This window comes from Candoia aspera, chromosome 3 (genome assembly GCF_035149785.1).
Source record: "Candoia aspera isolate rCanAsp1 chromosome 3, rCanAsp1.hap2, whole genome shotgun sequence".
NCBI classification, from domain to species: Eukaryota; Metazoa; Chordata; class Lepidosauria; order Squamata; family Boidae; genus Candoia; species Candoia aspera.
Window position 1 is genome coordinate 38,558,544 of NC_086155.1, and position 18,853 is coordinate 38,577,396.

An 18,853-nucleotide genomic window follows, 5' to 3' on the forward strand; every position below is an offset into this window, starting at 1 on the left:
TACCCATTTCTGTCACTTGATCCTCTCATCCCACTTCTCCAATTATGATCATAAGTAGAAAAAAAACAAAATTATATTCTGATTTTTAAAAAAAACTCTCTCCATTGTTTCAAGTTTTTGATGTTAGAGGAAAATTGCAGATAAAAATTTGAAAAAGTATTGTAATAATCAGAATGCAAAGGCTGTTGAACTGTAGGCTGCTATCCTATAATTCATGGAACATTTTAAAAAAAACTGACTTTCCATAAATTTCATTTACACTCCTTCTAGAAAATCTAGTAGCTTCAACTAGTGAGGAAAGTTGGATTAAACCAATTTAAATTCCCTGAGCACACATTCCAGAAGAAACTAATTTAATGGAAACAGATTTGTTGCAGATTAATCAAATGCTTGTAGTTTGCTATGTTTTATCCCATATGAGAGGGATGGTCCCCTTCTTTACTGATATTGTTCATACAGTTTCAGATGAAATGCAACATTCCTGCTGCGTGTTCACTGCAGGAATTACGAGTATTGCATCCTAACATATCTGAAACACACCAGGTTTCCAAACAAAAATGTTACTATTATTAGAATACAGTTTACAAGCAATCCAAATTGATTCATCAGAAAAAAAAAAACCCATCAGTAATTGCAAACAGACGTGCAGAAGGAGAAAGATATACAGGTGGGTAGGAAGAACAGCTAAAAGGGACGCGGTGGCGCTGCGGGTTAAACCGCTGAGCTGTCGATCGGAAGGTCGGCGGTTCGAAACCGCGCGGCGGGGTGAGCTCCCGTTGCTCGTCCCAGCTCCTGCTCACCTAGCAGTTCGAAAACATACAAATGTGAGTAGATCAATAGGTACCGCTTCGGCGGGAAGGTAACGGCGTTCCGAGTCGTCATGCTGGCCACATGACCCGGAAGTGTCTATGACAACGCCGGCTCCAAGGCTTAGAAACGGAGATGAGCACCGCCCCCTAGAGTCGGACACGACTGGACTTTACGTCAAGGGAAACCTTTACCTTTAGGAAGAACAGCTATGCTCCCCGCTCCAGTTGGGCCAGGTTAGGGGAGAAACTTGGTCTAGTAAGTCCTACTGTGAATTATAAAACAACTTTAGGGCTGGATTGGGGAGAGGGAATATGACAGGAATCTCTTACTAGAGATGCACAATAAATCACACTGGGCTTTTTTTTCTCACCAAGCAAATATTGTGCTAATTAAAGCTTTATTTTTCAGGATTCTAACCAAAACCCACTATTGCTCAGATAAAGTTTTCAGTTGTCAAGAGTAACAGCTGAATATTTGCATCCCTAGAGGAATTTCATTTTCAAAAATATGTTAACAGATTCTCACTCTATTTTAACAAATTAATAAGCCTTTCCCTTCTGTTAGCCCACCTACCTAAGAAAAGCAATTGAGGGAAAGGGTTTAGCTTATTTCTCATTTGTCATTTTCTCCAAGTAGCTCCCCATCATAATCTCTTTTCTGGGTTTCTGATGTAAGTTTGCTCTCAAACATGGGTCAAACATCTTTGGAACCTATGAAAAGAAAATCAGTTTTGTACATGGAACCCATCAAAGTAAATCCTACACCTAATAAGTATAGAAAAATCCATGCATAAAAATATTTATACTGAAACAATTAAACATTATGAAAATAGTTCATATATTTCACCCAGAAACTGGGGAGGGGATGAGAGACTTAAGCCATTTAAAGACATCATAGCTGTCAGTTATTACAGATAAGCTGATCAGAAATCAGATTTTAGATAGTCTTCACATTTTCTTGCCAGAAGAATGTAGCAGAGGTGCTAATGGAATAGTAACAATTCTGTTATTACACTAAGATTATATTTTAGATCGGAAGGTCAGCGGTTCGAAACTGCGCGGCGGGGTGAGCTCCCATTGCTAGTCCCAGCTCCTGCTCACCTAGCAGTTCGAAAACATGCAAATGTGAGTAGATCAACAGGTACCGCTTCGGCGGGAAGGTAACGGCGTTCCGTGTAGTCATGCTGACCACATGACCATGGAAGTGTCTACGGACAAACGCCGGCTCTTCGGCTTTGAAACGGAGATGAGCACCGCCCCCTAGAGTCGGACATGACTGGACTTTACGTCAAGGGAAACCTTTACCTTTACTATGTTTCAAAGAAGAGGATTAGCAAGTAGTTTGGAAGGAAGATATAAAGATGCTTAGAGTTACAAGCATTATTTACTACAACAGAAAAGATTTGGCATGTCCATGAGATTCATAACATTCCTAAGCATGCTTATATCCTGTCCTAATAAGGTTGTGAATCAATTTGACTACACCCAGACTGCAAAGTGATATTATATTCCTGTTTCACTTGGATAGAATGAAAAAGTTGAATTTACTTCATTCTAATTTTGAACACCCATGAAGTTATAAGATTTATCCCTGAACTGTTTCTCCAGAACTCTGGCATGCTGCGAAATTTAAAAAAAACAACAGAACTTTCTCCAGGCAAAGCAAGTGTTCAGCCATTGGATTATAGTCTCTTCAAAACAGGCTGATTCTATAGCAAGTTTACCCATGGCAAACATATATCATACATGGCCATCCATGTTGATGAAGAAAATTTTCACTTTTACAGTGGGCCTTACTTAAATTATTAATGCTGTGTCTGAGCTCCAAGTCTGCTTTTTTATATAGTGCATTGGGAAAATGCAAGTTTTTATAATGCTTGCTTTGTGGACTAGCAAAATGAACCTCCAGAAATATTTGAATAATTAAATAATACATTTGCAACAGGAAGCAGTATTCCTTTGAGATAGGTAATACTCTTAACTGAAGTTTATGTCAAATTCACATTGATTCTGTTCTATTAATATAATTACCAGGCAATCAATCTCAACAACTGTAATCATGAACCCATATTTCATTCCTAAATTACCACCTTTATGAGCATTATTTTTAAATAATCACCTCTCCACAGAACCTATTGCTAACATGAGTTCTGAAAAGAGGACAATTCAATAATTACTCTCCATGTTAAGCCAATTAGCCAGTGGCAGCAAAGCAGAAAGATGGCCTGGCTCTTGGGATTCATCAGGAATAACCAATAAAACCTTGAGATATTAACATTGGCTTTTTGTTTGCTTTATACAAAAAATGGCCAAATCTAGAAACTTTTAGCCTCCAAGGACAGAAAATACAGGGCAAAAAAAGGCATAATGTTGAATATTCTCTCAACACTGATATTCCCAAAACATTCCAAAGAACATCTATCTTTTCTTTATCTCTTGGCCATGTTTTAAAACTTCTATAATTATATTCTGATAAAACTGCAATATTTCATGTTCTGCTATGCCATTCAGATATTGATAAAACAACCAGTGTTGCCCCATTTGTTTCTCATTCTCCCCAAAATGTACTTTTAAAGGGTTTTTTTTTTTAATTTTGCACAAGAGAGATATATGAAACTCTTCCTATAGAATGGGATGTCATAAATAGAGATGATTTGTAAAATCACATTATATAGGCTCATATCCAACCCATCCTACACATGAATACTTTTTATTTGAAATGTGAGACAGAAATATATTAAACACTAAGTTTTATGATATGGAACTGAGTTTCTGGCTGATACACACATAACCCTCCACTCACCCAATATTTATTATGACCTAGAACTTTTGGATGAACAGCTGTGTGTTTAACTCAAACATGTGATTTGGTCTTAACAATAACAGGCATTTTTCTATGCCCAGCAGAAACGGTTCAATACCATTTGGCCATGCAGTTAACAATTCTGTAAAGAAATTCCAGATCTTCATATTTTACATGTTAGTAAGGCAGAGGGGGACAGGAATAATTTAATTTATTTTTACTTCCAGAACTTTGCAAAATCTTGTATTTATTTTTTTTCTTGGCCATTTTCATCTTTAATAACTTACTTTGATAAAATCGCATATTCTATATTCTGCTATATTGTTTCTCTACTATTCCTGTTTCCCTATTATTTTTAAATATATTAATTTCATGGAAATGATTAACTTTTATTATTATATAGCATACTCTGATGTATGCCTATTAAAATAACTTATTGATTTCACAATATAATCCTATAATAATTGTTCAGAAATATTGCCTATGTGCTGTGCAGGACTTATCCCATGTATTATATATAATATAGTCTTAATGTTTCAATTGTATAGTCTTCCCTGAGACAAACCACAGCTGAAATAAATCTGCCATATTCCATTGTATTATTTTCTTCCCTTAAAAGAATCATATAATTAAATAGTGATAAGTAATTTCAATATCAGTTATTATGGGATGAGAAAAGCCCACCAGAATAAGGGGAATTTTTTTATCCTTCAATATAATGATCCCATTTTCTCCCAATTATATACTATACATTCTGATATTCTAGTTTTAAACAGATGCAACTTTACATGGAACTCCATTTGATTTCAGTGGGACTGAGTTCCAACATCTTTGTCCAGACACTTCCTTCTCCACCTATTGAAATGCAATAAATATTGCATTTACAATGCTCAACTGATTTCAACAAAATTATTTACCAAGAATTTAGGTGAATTTTGCTTGCTTCATAGAACCCATGTTTACTGACAATATGAAAAACCAAATATTTTTTGATTATATACCATCAGTGTCAACTCATGGTGCCTACATAAACTTTCTCCAGGATGATCTGTCCACAGTCTGGCCTTCAGGTCTTCCAACAGTGTATCGCTGTTTCTGAAATCAAGTTCATCCACCTTGATGCAGATGATCCTCATCGTTTTCCTTCCAATTTTGCCCCATGGACATTATAATTTATAATCTGAGTGAATTGAGGAGCAGAAGGAAGAAAGTTTGGAAGAAGCAAAGGTAACAAGAAATATATACAACTAAATACAGTTCCCTAGATATACCTTTTTCTTACAAAATGAAATTAAACCTAACTAAATAAGCAAGATTCTCCTCCAAATACAGGTTTTCTTGTGTGTGTGTATAAAGTTATCTACAGAGTGTTAACTGTGGTTGTACTGCTGTATACTGGAAGTTTTTAACATACTGCTTACTCAAGTACTGTAGCTGAAACAGTCTATTTAAATGTTCTAAATGCTAACAAATTACATTTCCAACTGTTTGGGAGTTCAGAATAACGCACACCAAAAATGTGCTTTTTTTGCACATTTCAGGTACAGAATTAAATAGTAGAAATGTGATTGTGGTAAGAAGGCAGTTCAGAAAGAGTAGTTTATAGTACATTACGATGTTATACATGATGCTTTTGCACTGCAATCCTCTGAGATTGTAATGAATAAAATCTTACCACATTCTTTCCTACATTAATCATTTCAAGCTGATCCTACAGGATACAAGGGCAAATTAAATTCTATTTGCAATTTCATGCATGGAGCACAGGAGCAGGTGATTCCTGAGCTAGCAGTTTTTCAGTAAGACAAGCGTGTAAGTTGCAATTATGCAGCTACTGTCTCCCATGTGCCAGCTCTCTTATTACTGACAATTTTGTAAATGAAAATGTATGAATAGTATTAAATTCACCTTCAAGAGGTAGCAAATTAAAATAAATAACGTCAGGCCATGTTTATGGGGGGAAATCCCATACTGCTTTAATGATGAAAATTATAAATGTAAAACCCTTGTTACCTTGGGGTTGCTTAATCTTCAGACTGATTTTTCATAGTTGTACAACATGACTGTCAAAAAGCAAAGCAGAATGAGGACCCCAGACCTCATTCAGAACTGTCAGTACAAGCATGTAGAACTCTCTCAAGATGGCATCCAAGCAGATCATGCTCTTTTTGTTTTGTCTAGAAGTTAAGAATTCATTGCATTTCCTCATTTTCCTCCCCCTTTTAATCATGTCTGATTCTGAAAGACTGCCTGGACAAGTCCCTGCAGTTTTCTTGGCAAGGTTTTTCAGAAGTGTTTGCCATTGCCTTCTTCCTAGGGCTGAGAGAGACTGACTGGCCCAAGGTCACCCAGCTGGCTTTTAATAGCTCCTAAGGAGGGATTAGAACTCACAGTCTCCTGGTTTCTAGCCCGATGCCTTAACCACTACACTAAACTGGCTCTCATTTCTTCATTACAGTCCTGCTTAAAGGAACATGAGACATTTTTTAAAATCCACCACTGGATCATAAATATTGCTTCTGCTGCTCAGTCTACATCTGCTTTAACAGGCGCCTGTATTCTGCTTCATTGTCAGACTCCCTTCTCTTGGTTTGCCTGCCATTAGAGGTTTCTACATGCATTAGCTGGCTTCTTGCATTCACCACATTCCCAGAGAAGCAACCTATGTTAGCTTCACATTCCTTTGCCTCAGGCTTTTCAGCCAAGGACGCTTTGCTGCTGATAATCACTCTAACAAACTGCAGAGATGGGAGGGGGGAACTCAGGAGTGAGAAACAGCTTGTTTGTGAGACAGGGAGGAGGGATGAAATCAGAGGAGGGAAATAATCATTTTGAATGTCTTGGCGCCAAAATCTCACTTGGAGCTTTGATTACTATCCTGTGTTAATCAGATCCTCAATAAAGAATTCTTTAAGCTTTCTGATGGACTGTCTGGAGAATTTCTAAGTTAGGATCTTGGTACTGGGATTGTCACATCCAATGCTATGCCATTGTCTTGGTTAAGAAGCAATCAGCGTTTAGGTTTTGAATCTTTTCCTATGAACCAGGTCTAGTTATCCACTTCACTTGAGTCACTAGCATTAAAATTTCACAAAGGCTATCAAAGAAATTGACTTGGCTCACTATAACAACCTCAAATCATCTGCCTAGCAAACCAGATAATGGCTCTGAGTGTTACATTGGCCAAAACTCAGCCTCTCTTTTTAGTGTTAAATATACTTACCATAATAATTCAAGACAGCCACGATTTCATGAGAGCTTGCTCAAAAGTAGTAGATAGATGAATTCTCACCTCAGTTTTCTATGTTGACAGTTTTAAAGTATTCAGCATTTTTTTCCATAATGCTTCGTTTTGTTGGGGAAGATAGAGCAAGAATTTAGGTTTAGCCTGGAAGAGGAAATTAACAATTGTACCTAGGGTTCCATAATATGTTTCTTTGAGCACCTACTCACTGTCCTAATCAAGCTGCTCTGGATATGTCTTAAACTGCTTATAGTGCTGAAAAACTTGCCACTACTGGTAATCATGTCAGCAGATATTAACTTTAGAAACATTCAGCAAGATTTATACATAGAACTCTAATTGCCCCAAGGTAGAAGACTAGCTTGGACTTCATCTAACTCATTTTTCTGAGCCCAGGACATTTGAGTACAAAACTGAAAAGAGCTGATGACCCTTCCACCTCAAAAGCCCTTCTGATTATCCCCAATGTTGTCTGTTTCCTCTATATAATTATAGACGAGTGTCTGAGTCACTTTAGTACTGTTATACAGGCCCGCAACTAGGGTCTGTGTCACTCGGGGCAAACATGGATTCCACACCCATTTTGGCTCCCCCAGCACTCATTTTGGCACCCCACCCAGTGCTCATTTTGGCACCCCACCCAGTGCTCATTTTGGCACACACCCCCTGTGTGGTGCCCGGGTCACATGCCCCACTTGCCCCCCACCCAGTTGCAGCCCTGCTGTTATGGTTACAATGTTTTGTAAAATAAATCATTGCCAGTCTTTTGCAAATAAATTAGAGCTCTATAGATCAGATCTACTTCTTTGTCAATCCCTGGCCTAGGCCATCTTTGAGAGTCTTTGATCCAGGGAAACCCTCTCTCAGAGGTTTCAAATTGATAAAAGGCATTTGTAGAAAACCCAGGCTATAGTCTATATGTATTCTATCTAGACTGATTCAGCTGGCATACTTGAATCCAACCCTGTTAGCTTTATGCATCCTACTTCACAAGTTTTCTTCCCCTCTCACAAAAACTTATGTAGAAATAAACCTACCAGTTTTTAAGGTGCCATAAGATATATTGCTTTTTGCTGTAACCAACTAATAAAGCTGCCACTTCATAAACTGCATACCTACTTATTGCTGTTTTCAATATTAGGTTTGGTCTAGTGGTTAAGGCAATGGGTTAGGAACCAGGAGGCTGAGAGTTCCAGTCCCGCCTTAGGCCTGAAAGCTGGCTGGGTGACCTTGGGCCAGTCCCTCTCTCTCAGCCCAACTCACCTCACAGGGTTGTTGTTGTGGGGAAAACAGGAGGAGGAAGGAGTATTAGGTATGTTCGCTGCCTTGAGTTATTTATAAAAATAATAAAGGTGGGATAAAAAAAATCTAAATAAATAAAATAATATGCAGCATGGCATGGTTTGAATCTCCTTCTGGAGTTGAACCATCTATCCACACTGTCCAGCTGACCTGTCGTCAGAATGGGCAGATAACTGTTTCTGGAGGGCAGATATGGGTGCCTCCCCCTATTAATCCGCTACTTGGCTTCAAAGCAACCTCAGGGTGCACTTTTCTGTTCCAATTCCAACATGTACTTAGCAGGAATCCATGCCACTAATTGGCAGAAATTGTGATCACTGATGGCTTCAAAAATTACAGAAAATAAGTGTTCCAAGACTCCAAGGATGCACGTGGCCCTGTCGTTCACTTCACTTAGCCTGCTGCATATATACTGAGCTGCAAAACAAAACAAGTTTCTTTATAGGAGAAAGAGAGAGAGAAAGGAGAAGGGGAAAAAAAGGAGGCTTTCAAAACCTTTCATATTGATCTGCCTTGTATTTATTGTAGAGGGGTTTGGAGCTGGACATCCCGTAGACACAACTAGAGATGTAACAGATAAATTCAAGTGATAAAGCAGCAGTACCTAATGGGGTATATCAAAGACGTCAGCTATTATCACTGCTGCCAAAAGGGTATTAGGAATCTCATAACTTCCAAAGAATATCAGCGTAAAAGTGGGGGGAGGAGGATGGCTCAAATGGTCATCTTTGCCAGTGAAGATAGATTCGCAGCAGATAAACGTCTCTCAAAACCGATTTTAGAGGCAGCTTAATACTCTCAGCCAGAGAGGCCTTTTTATGAGGCCTCTCTGTTCGCTTCACTGCTTCACACTAAGAGTTGGTGCTCTGGTAGAGATTTACAGTTACCATTTGACTTGTTAAGCAACAATCTGTCCTTTTTGTGAGATTAACTCTATCTGTCCAGCCTGATAGACTGGACAGATAGAGTTATGCTGCTAATTTTATATGATTTATTGTGCTGATGATACTTTTCATTTCTGATGGGATCACTTGAACAAGGTAGAGGAGAACAATGTAATGGTTTCCCCACAAAACAGATAATTGGAATGAGTGAAGCAATTTGCTGTGAACCAATATCAGCATACAGATGTGCATGTTATGGATTGAAAACTGACCCAGACAGGGATTCACCCCATTCTGTTGTAACCCAAGTTGAATAAAACAAAGCAAAATAAAAGTAGATTGGAGTCACAAGAAGTACTTTTACTTAGGATTGCTCTTCCTTTTCCTTCATTAATTAGGCAACCAATGTCAACTTCCAATACAGGAGGCAGTGGGGTGTGGGAGGTATACTATTTCAGTCTCTTACATTATTTCATTATTACCATCATTTCACAGTGACATCTTTTCAGGCCCTGGCAAGGATGCTGATGAGAGATTGGAAGAGAGGGGGCATGCCCACATCAACCTGAAATGACCAGTAAGCTTCTCGCTGGTCCTACCTGCTGCTGATCACCTGACTTCCCCTCCAGTATGATCGGTGGTGAAGTACAATAGATTTTACGCAGGTTGCAGCTTACACAAGAGGCTCTTGGCTTAAGAGGGAAGCCTTGACTTTAAGACTGATCCAGTTAGGGATAACTTAAGCTTATCTCATTCGTGGGCTGGGGACAAACTGAAGGCAATGTCATGGGGAAACAATAGGTCACACTTGCTTCAGATCAGGTGCAAGGCAGGAAAGATCCTCAGTTCCCTGTCTGTAAAATGAGAAAAATGACATACAGCTTCACGTGTCTGTCAAAAATAATAATGAAAACGATTATTAGAATAATAATAAAAATAGAACAAGAAGCTCAGAACTGTAGAACGGATATCAGAAAAGCAAAAGCTCAGAAAGAACTGAGATAAATGGGAGATGCTAATAAAAACCAAAAAGACATTTTTAGAGATGTTCAAAATAAAAGGAAATAGAACCAGTACAGCAGTTGCTCAAAGAAGACATCAGCATGCTACCAGGAACAATGAAATGCAGACCTACTCAACTTGCATTTTGGTTCAGTATTTTCCAGCAAAGAAGTATGCATTGTGAAGAGCAAAATGAAAGGCAGGATTGAACCTTGAGATTAATAGAAATATGGTCAGAGAATATAGTTTTACTCTAAATGAATATAAAGCTTAAGTACCAAATAACCCTGGAGAACTGGTTAAATGTTGAATGATTGGAGAGGAACAAATCTTCAGAAAGTAGCAAAAGGAAGATCGTGCAAATTACAGGCCACGCAGTCTGACTTCAATACCTGGAAGTATTCTAAAGCAGATCTGAAAGAAATTGATCTAAAAGCACCTTGAAATTTTGCAGTAATAACCAGAGATTAGCATGGATTTCTCAAAAACAAATCTTGCCAGACTAACCTAATTTCATTTTTTGATCAGATAATTTACTCTTTATATTATATTATGGGAATGCTGCAGACATAATGCATTTTGTTTTTAGCAAAGCATTGGACAACAAATGAAATTTGACAGAAATAAATCCAAACTTCTCCACGTTAAAAACAAAAAACAAATGTACAGATATAGGATAGGACAGCGGTTCCCAAACTTTTTGGCACCAGGTACCGGTTTCGTGGAAGACAATTTTTCCACAGACTGGGGGGTGGGGGGATGGTTTCAGGATGATTCAAGCACTTCCTCTTTTTCCCCACCTTTTATTCTTTTTTCTTCATGCCGTTTGGAGATAGCAGCCAATGGGCTTGCTTTCTCTGACAGGAGGCGGAACTCAGGCGGTAATGCAAGCAATGGGGAGTGGCTGTAAATACTCAGGCTGTAAATTCGCTCACTTGCCCACTGCTCACCTCCTGCTGTGTGGCCCAGTTCCTAACAGGCCATGGACTGATACCGGTCTGTGGCCTGGAGGTTGGGGACCCCTGGGATAGGAGATACCTGGCTTGGTAATGGTATTTAAGGAAAAAAAAATCTTGGAATAATACTTGACTGCAAACTGAGTAAGGGCCTTCAGTGTGATGTAGCTGCAGAAAGACAAATGCAGTTTTAGAATACAACAATCTACCATATATACTACTAAAACTCTCCTGTTTGTCAGTAACCTTCATTTGGACAAAATGGTGCATCATAGGGCAACAATTTTTGAATCAGCATACTTCAAATTGGCTAATTTAAAGAATGCATCCAAAATCCAGAACCCATTATTCCTGTGGGATTGAAATTTGGAAAAGTTGTGGCCATTTCAGCACCATTGCACCACCGTGGTCGCTTGATCATCATTTTCAACAAGTCAGTGGGGAAGCTGGCAGGAAGTGTGAATTCTTCTGAGGTGATAATGGCACCATGCGACATTATAGTAAATAATAATAATAATAATAATAATAATAATATATCCATTAGGCTGCATGGAAAGATAGAGATGTTATGGTCAACAGCTGACACCAAACATCATTGGGAAGGGGCAAGGAGGAGGGGAGAACAAGAATTGGATGTGGCTAGGACCACACAAGTCTAGGATCAAACAGTCAGGACAAATAAACATGAGAGAAGGAGAGACAGAGGAGGAGAATCATGCATGTCTCCAGAATGACAAGAGGCACAGAAGGAGAAGAGAGGAAGAAACAAAGGAGCAGAGAAATGCACATCTCCAGGATCAGAGACAAAGAACAAATAGCAAAAGATATGAACAAGTTGAGGATGAAAGGGCTGCATATCTCCAAAATGACAATGACAGCCACAGAATGAGGACACAAAAAGAGACAGAGGAAGAAAGGAAAGATCAACTCAAGAATATGTATCCTCAACACAATACCCACCTTTGGCAACAAGACCTCAACTCACATGGCATAATATTTCTGCTGATGTTGGTGTGATGGCCAAAATCTGCCCTCATTGTTGTGCTTTCCTATTCCCTGGAGAAACTGCCAATTTCTGCTGTATGAAGGATCCGGTTAGGCAATTTGCAACCTCTACCTAATGAACTTCTCAATTTATACAGCAATGATGAACCTGTTAGAAATGAGTTCAGGAAGAACATCAGACTATAAAACTGCCTCTTTCAAATGACATCCTTTGCTGCCAAAGAAGTCTTTCCAATGAGGAATGGATGGAATCCTTCTGTGATTATTCAAGGGCAAATCCATCATTACATCAGACATTTAATGCCAGACTCCAACCAAGAGCCAAATTCCTTCAAATTTACTTCATGGATCCTCAAGACAGTGTAGTAGACAACACTGTGACCTGTTGAGTCATCCTTTGAAAGTTAGGTAGTGCAGTCTGATGTGACCAGAATGAACATTAAATTTTAGGCTGACCATATTTTTTTTTTTACCCCAATGCTGGATGGTCCTGTGATCATCTAAGAAGAGTGGAGTCCTTAGCACTCTCTGAGCTTGGTAGTTTGCTTGCAGATGTTTCATTACCTGACTAGGTAACATCATCAGTGCTAGTGGGTGTGGGGTTTGCTCCCTGTTTATGTACAGTAGCTTGCCCTCCAGTGTTGGTGGGGGTGTGGTTTTCTCCTTGGTAGTTCCTTGATTACAGTATTGTTTTCTGCTTGATTGTTTGTCAGGTGTTAATACCTGCTTATCTGGGTGTAGGCTGCTGGAGAGGGTGTGTTCTGGTCTTTTTGTTTCCTTCTTAGTTTTTTTATTGTTTCTTCTGAATGGTGTGTAAATGTGGTTCACCTCTGTGTGTCTATTGATGGCTGATGTGTCTGAGTGCCAAGCTTCCAGGAATCTAAGAATATACAGTATATCATAAATAGAAAAATAATTGTAGTGGCAAATGAACTTCAATAATAAGTCAATATTTACTTATCTAAACTGATAAACAGAATGACCATGGGCAGCCAAAAAAGCAACGGGAGTGGGAGCAACTTTTGACTTCCTGCCAGTTTCCCCATTGATTTTGTGTGTGGGAAGCTGTTCTGCCAAGTGTCCAAACAGTGATCAGGTGCTCATACAATTGGTTCTTTTAGATCCAGAGACAATAAGCAAGCCAGTGGATAAAGAAACTTTAAGCTTTATTATAAACTTAAGCAGAGTTAACCAGAAACAGTTTAAACCAGAAACACAGTTTAGGCAGATTAACAAAAGTATAAAAAGCGTAGCATACAGAAAGAAATCATAACATACCTAACCAAATTGATACCCAATCCCTTTTATGTTGTAAGGACCCTCTTGACCAAGGCAACAGGGATGCCCCTAGGGTGGCAATTGTTCTACAGCACCCAGTGCACTGGATCTGTACAGAAGCTCCCAAAACCCCAAAAGCAAGCCCTGGAGTTTTTATCAAAGTCTGGCCCTTAAACCTCATGACCATGTTTCCATGGTTGCAGGCTATGAGACCTGACCTTGACTAGGAAGCTTTCCAGGGCCCAAAAATACCTGTCTATGATATCATCCAAGAGCCTGGGAAGTTTTACAGATCTTAACAAAACTATCTGGGGGTATTCTCTTATCTCTCCCCTCCAACTTCACACTCTCTGGAGGGCTGTTGGAGGAGTGGGCTTGTGCTTACAAAAAACAATCTTGTGGTTTTATCTTCCCCCCCTCATGCCAAGCAGAAATAAAAACAAGCCAATTAAACATCAGCATAACTCAACATAAACTCTAATCTTCTTTGTGTGAGGGAGAAAATCAACATATGTCACTTAACTCCTCGAAATAACAATGTCTTCTGGACTGCCACTACAGAAGCTAGCAGGGAGTGTTGGAAACCACAATCACGTGACCATAGGGATGCCATCTGCCCGTGGTCATTCTATTTCTCTGTTTAGGTAAGGAAATATTTCTGACCCAACAATGACCCAACTGGTCACGGGTTGTCTAGCAGAAGTATCATTTCCAAATCACATGACTAATCATTCCACTTTATCTTGCTTTGGTCAGATGTACCTTGAAAAATGTCCTCAACTGTGGGCAACATTCTTTAAGAAGGATTATGGGAAATTTGAAGAGATTTAAAAGAATGAGGATGGTCAGGTGACTATAACAACTATAAAGTGAGATTGTAGGAGTTGAATCTCTTTAGCATTAAAAAAAGACAGTCAATTATCCAGATAGGTGGTGGGCTCCCTTTCATGGAATGTGTTCAAGCATCTGTTTGGAACGTTCTAATTTCTGATTTCTGCACTGAGTAAGAGGTGGGTTTGATGGCCTAAATAATCCTTTCCAAGTATGATTTGATGAATGATGGAATGAACTTTTGGACATTGACATGCATTACCAGCCAACTGGTTTAACACTGTTAAAATCTGTACCTATCAGAGCTCTTTTGGTTTGGCAAGATTAACATTGCTTTGGGCTTCATTCAGTTTCTTAGCATTCAGCTTACTTAAAGTGGCCAGCCAACAGCCTTAACTTGGCTGTCTCTTGCCCTAATGGAACGTTACACTTCTGTGCTGCTCCTGCCAACACAATTGGAAGCTCAACTGAGCTCTCAGCAATCTAATTATGGGCTCAAGGCTGACTTGACTTTTAAATGCTGCAGTTTGGGGGCAGGTCTGAGTCTCTTGACAATGAATGAATGAATGAATGCCAGCCTAACCCTTACAGGGTCTGGCCTAAACTTTTACTAGAGTGAAGTGGCAAGTCTATAAATGTCCTTCTCTCCATTCAGTTACTTTCTCTGTGGCCTGCCTATACCTTGCTGTTTTGCACTAGTGATTGATTGTTCCTTCCAGAGTCATCCAACCATTGTGTCACAATAGCAGTAATGCAGAGAAGCTTCATAATATTTCAACAATGGCTGGGTGATGCTATGAAGATGCTGTAAGTCATTAGAAATTATTTTTGTGGCATTGAACCTTACTGTGCCAACCTGTCTCTGCAGACTAATAAAGAGCATGCCCAGCAAGACAAATGCTGACTTGACAAGTCCTGCCACTGATGAGAGGTCCTTCCCATAAGAGGTCAAATTTGCCAACCAGCTGTACACCACCCCCCTGACACCCCAGAAAAAGCAGTCATCATAGCAATACTCCAAGCTGACAAAGCACAGCGCCTCACAGGAGGAAATCAATTATCAGTCTTCTATGTCATGCCAAACCCAGGAAAGGAAGGAAGGAAGGAAGGAAGGAAGGAAGGAAGGAAGGAAGGAAGGAAGGAAGGAAGGCTCTTGGTACAACCACAATCATACCAATTGGAAAAAAACTTATAAAACCTTTTAAAAAGTGAAAGAAAAAAATGGAAAAAGGATAAATAATATTGAAAACTGCCTACCAACTGGGTATAATTTACAACCAGAGGGGTATACAGTTATACACAAAAACACAAACACACAAATCAGTAAAGGTGGTGGAAAAAGGGGTTTTCCCTTCCTTATTTTCCAGCTCAGGAGGGAGGGAGGAAGGGAAAGTAGTATTCTGTGACTTTTACCTTTACTAAAAGTCTTTGTAGGCACAGTTTTCAGTGTTATTTATGCTTTTTCCATTTTTTCTTTCACTTTTGAAAAGTTTGTGTAGGTTTTCTTTAATTGGTATGATTGTGGTTGTACCAAGAGTCAGTCAGTGTTCCATCCATCCATCCATCCTTCCATCCTTTCTTTTTCTTTTTAATAGTTTTTGATAATTTATTATTTCTGTATCTTACTTTCTAACTAAACGTTTCTTGCTCAGATTGATTATTTGATTAGAGTTTTATCTTTTGAAATGTCACATGTTTCTTCATTAACTGTGAGAGACAGTTTTAAAAAGTAAATAATTGAAATGATAAGCTACATTTTTCCCTTCAAGAAGAAAGTTGACATAGTCAGTAAATCCCCCATGATTCTCATGCAATAAATGCACCAAGCATAAATCTATCAAAATCTAAATTGTTTCAGGATTGCTGATTCTTCGCCAGTAATGCAAGTTAGTTAAACTTTGGATTTAATAGTCTTATGCCGTCTGCTCTCGAGATGGTATTGGAGATCTGCTTTGAAAAGCAGCAAACCAAACCTGTTGAATTTGGGTGCACCCAAACCCATATCCCGGATTCCTCTCCTGGCAGCACCCTTGTTCCCTTTCAGATCAAGTGGTTATTTCAGACAACAGGAAGGATATTTGGTTGCTCAGGACAGTTTGAACAAAGTGCACATCATCTACTGACATGCCAATTCCATGGTGTCCATTTCCTTTTTCCTCTTGGCCACCCCTACAATTATAAATGAAGCGAAGAGACAGAACTGCCACTTTTGAGCCAATTAAAGGTACCTTGTCAAGCCTCAAATGTCAGCTCTTGCAGCTGATATTGAATCATGGTTCTGAACCACAGAGTTTTGCCAGGGAACACCATTGGAAATAATCATAATAGACATATCAGTAGGAGTCTAGCAATTTGCTGGGTCTTTTGTAAAGACAGCTACGATCTTTGCATGCTAATAATTAACTTTAGTGGGATTATTCTAATGCAGTAGAATAATCTAATTCATAACAGCAGAACAGTGGTGTTACTGTTTTTAAGATTAACATCTAACTTGTTCCATAATAGAAACAAGCTAAATGTTAATTTATTTAAATTACTACATATTAACTTTTGCATTCCCCATGCTTCCCCCCACCAAACCCCAGACAAATTGGACAGGATTTTCCCTGCATGACTGTAATTCACATGTATGATTTTGAAATGTAAACCACCGCCACAGTGTTGACTTGACCAGTGGGACCATAGAAGGAGATGTAGTTTTAACCTTTTTCTTCCAAGATGATCCAGGAGAGACTTCCCTCCTGATACAAACACCAACTTCAGGAAGGCAGTTTTAAGTTTTCAGTGCCAACTTAGGACATATCAATTCATCCAGCCATTCAGATAGTTTGCTGGTGCTGTACCTTTGGATCTGATTGTTATGGATCTATCTTAGAGGTTTTTATCCTATAGTTTGAACATGTTAGTTAAAAACAGTTCATAATCATAAACTAAATTTCATGGAAAAATAATATATTCCATTTTTTTAACCTTGAAAGTGGATTATAAATTAATAAGAGGAAACCATTTTCATTTGCAGGGGAGAAGATCTTCAAGTACCTCTCCCTCACTCTGCAGCTCTGCTATTGCTCACCTTCTGCAGCAATTTACATTTTCAACATATAAATAAATAAATAAATAAATAAATAAATAAATAAATAAATTGCACTATGTGTCAAATTTATTATTTTATACTTCTTTGCTGACTGTATTCTGTTATTTGAATTAAGAATTTCATTTTTCCAAGGTTGGCAGGATAATCAAAGGACTATTCATTTCAATATGATACTGTGCCTTTCATTAGCAGATTAATCTAAAGTGGCACACTGGAAGACTTGGTGAGAAGAGATCACGGGAAGGGAGGGGTTCAATTCACTTCTTCCATATATCTGAAGCCACACCCAATAATGCCCATTGACTGCTAAAAAGAAAGTATATTATTATAGAGATTCCCATTCTGGGAACTGCTGAGTAGTGTGTGCACAGTTTAATGGGAAATCCCATTGTGTGTTTAATGGGGCAAGAACCCTGGATCTCTTAGTGTATTTCAATCTGTAAAAAATAGAAAAGTACTGAATTGAGTTAAGGTAAATATTATAACACAATACAGATAAATACCCAAGTATACTTCTTGACTGGAATGGTGGTTTCAAAATCAGAACAAATAAATAGATGATCCTGAATAGTATTTAGCCAAAAGGCAAGGCAAGGTTCAAGAACATCTTCTATAGCCACAGTAAAGCTGCCTTGAGACAAACCTCTATAGTTTAATGTAGCTCAACAATGCTCTCTAGAACATCTGCTTAACAGGCAGATATTCTTCCTCCCACATGCTTCCAAAAAGTAAGCTATTTGGCACAATACTTAAGTCTATTAGATCCAGCCAGCTCTTTTATAATTCATGTGTTGGATCATTAAGAAGGCTGGCTGAGTCACTAAGTAATTTCTGATTTACTGGCTATACCTCTGACATAAAAAATGGAGCTATTGGACAAACAAGTCTGTCTGTTAACTTTTATCAATCTAAGATTCATATAAAGGATAACCAGACTTCCTTCCTGTCAGAGCTTTCTTAACAACATTAAAACAGTAAGCCACAATATGCTATTTCAGACCATCCATTCTGCAATGCACTCTGCCTAGGAACTGAAACCCAAGATCTTAATCAAGCAGGAAATATGCAATTATCTAAGTTAGACCAACTTCACTTATTTTATTTGGAGATTTCTGTGTAGAATTGTTGCCTTCTTTTGTTTTTTCCTGTTTCCCATTTTTTTTCAATTTATATTTCTGGGTACTTGGCTGCACTGTTTTTAAAAGGAAACTCTTACTAAAAACCTTCTTTGCATGCAAGACTACATAGTGACACAGCTACCCCTTGTGTTCTTAGGATTTTTAGAAGTGCCTTTTTTAAATTCTGTGTTTATGGGTTTGGCAAGAAAACTTAAAAGCAGCTTTCTTTTCCTTTCATGCAGGATGGAAGGAGGGGTCCTTAGCAGAAGCATTTCGAGTGTCCAGACTAGGAAGCCTCAGGAGATTCAATATGTTTGGTGACACCCTATCCTAAAGAGCGATGGAGGAGGGATCCACCAATACCCAAAACCATTTTACTTCTTAGATCCACAAATTCTTATGCCAAATTGTCACAGGAACTTAAAACAGGATGGTACATCCGATTAACTGTGTAACATTTCTCAGCTGCAGTTATTCTTCCTCTAGGAATACCGTCCATCAGCCTCGCTTTCTCCAGATACAATATG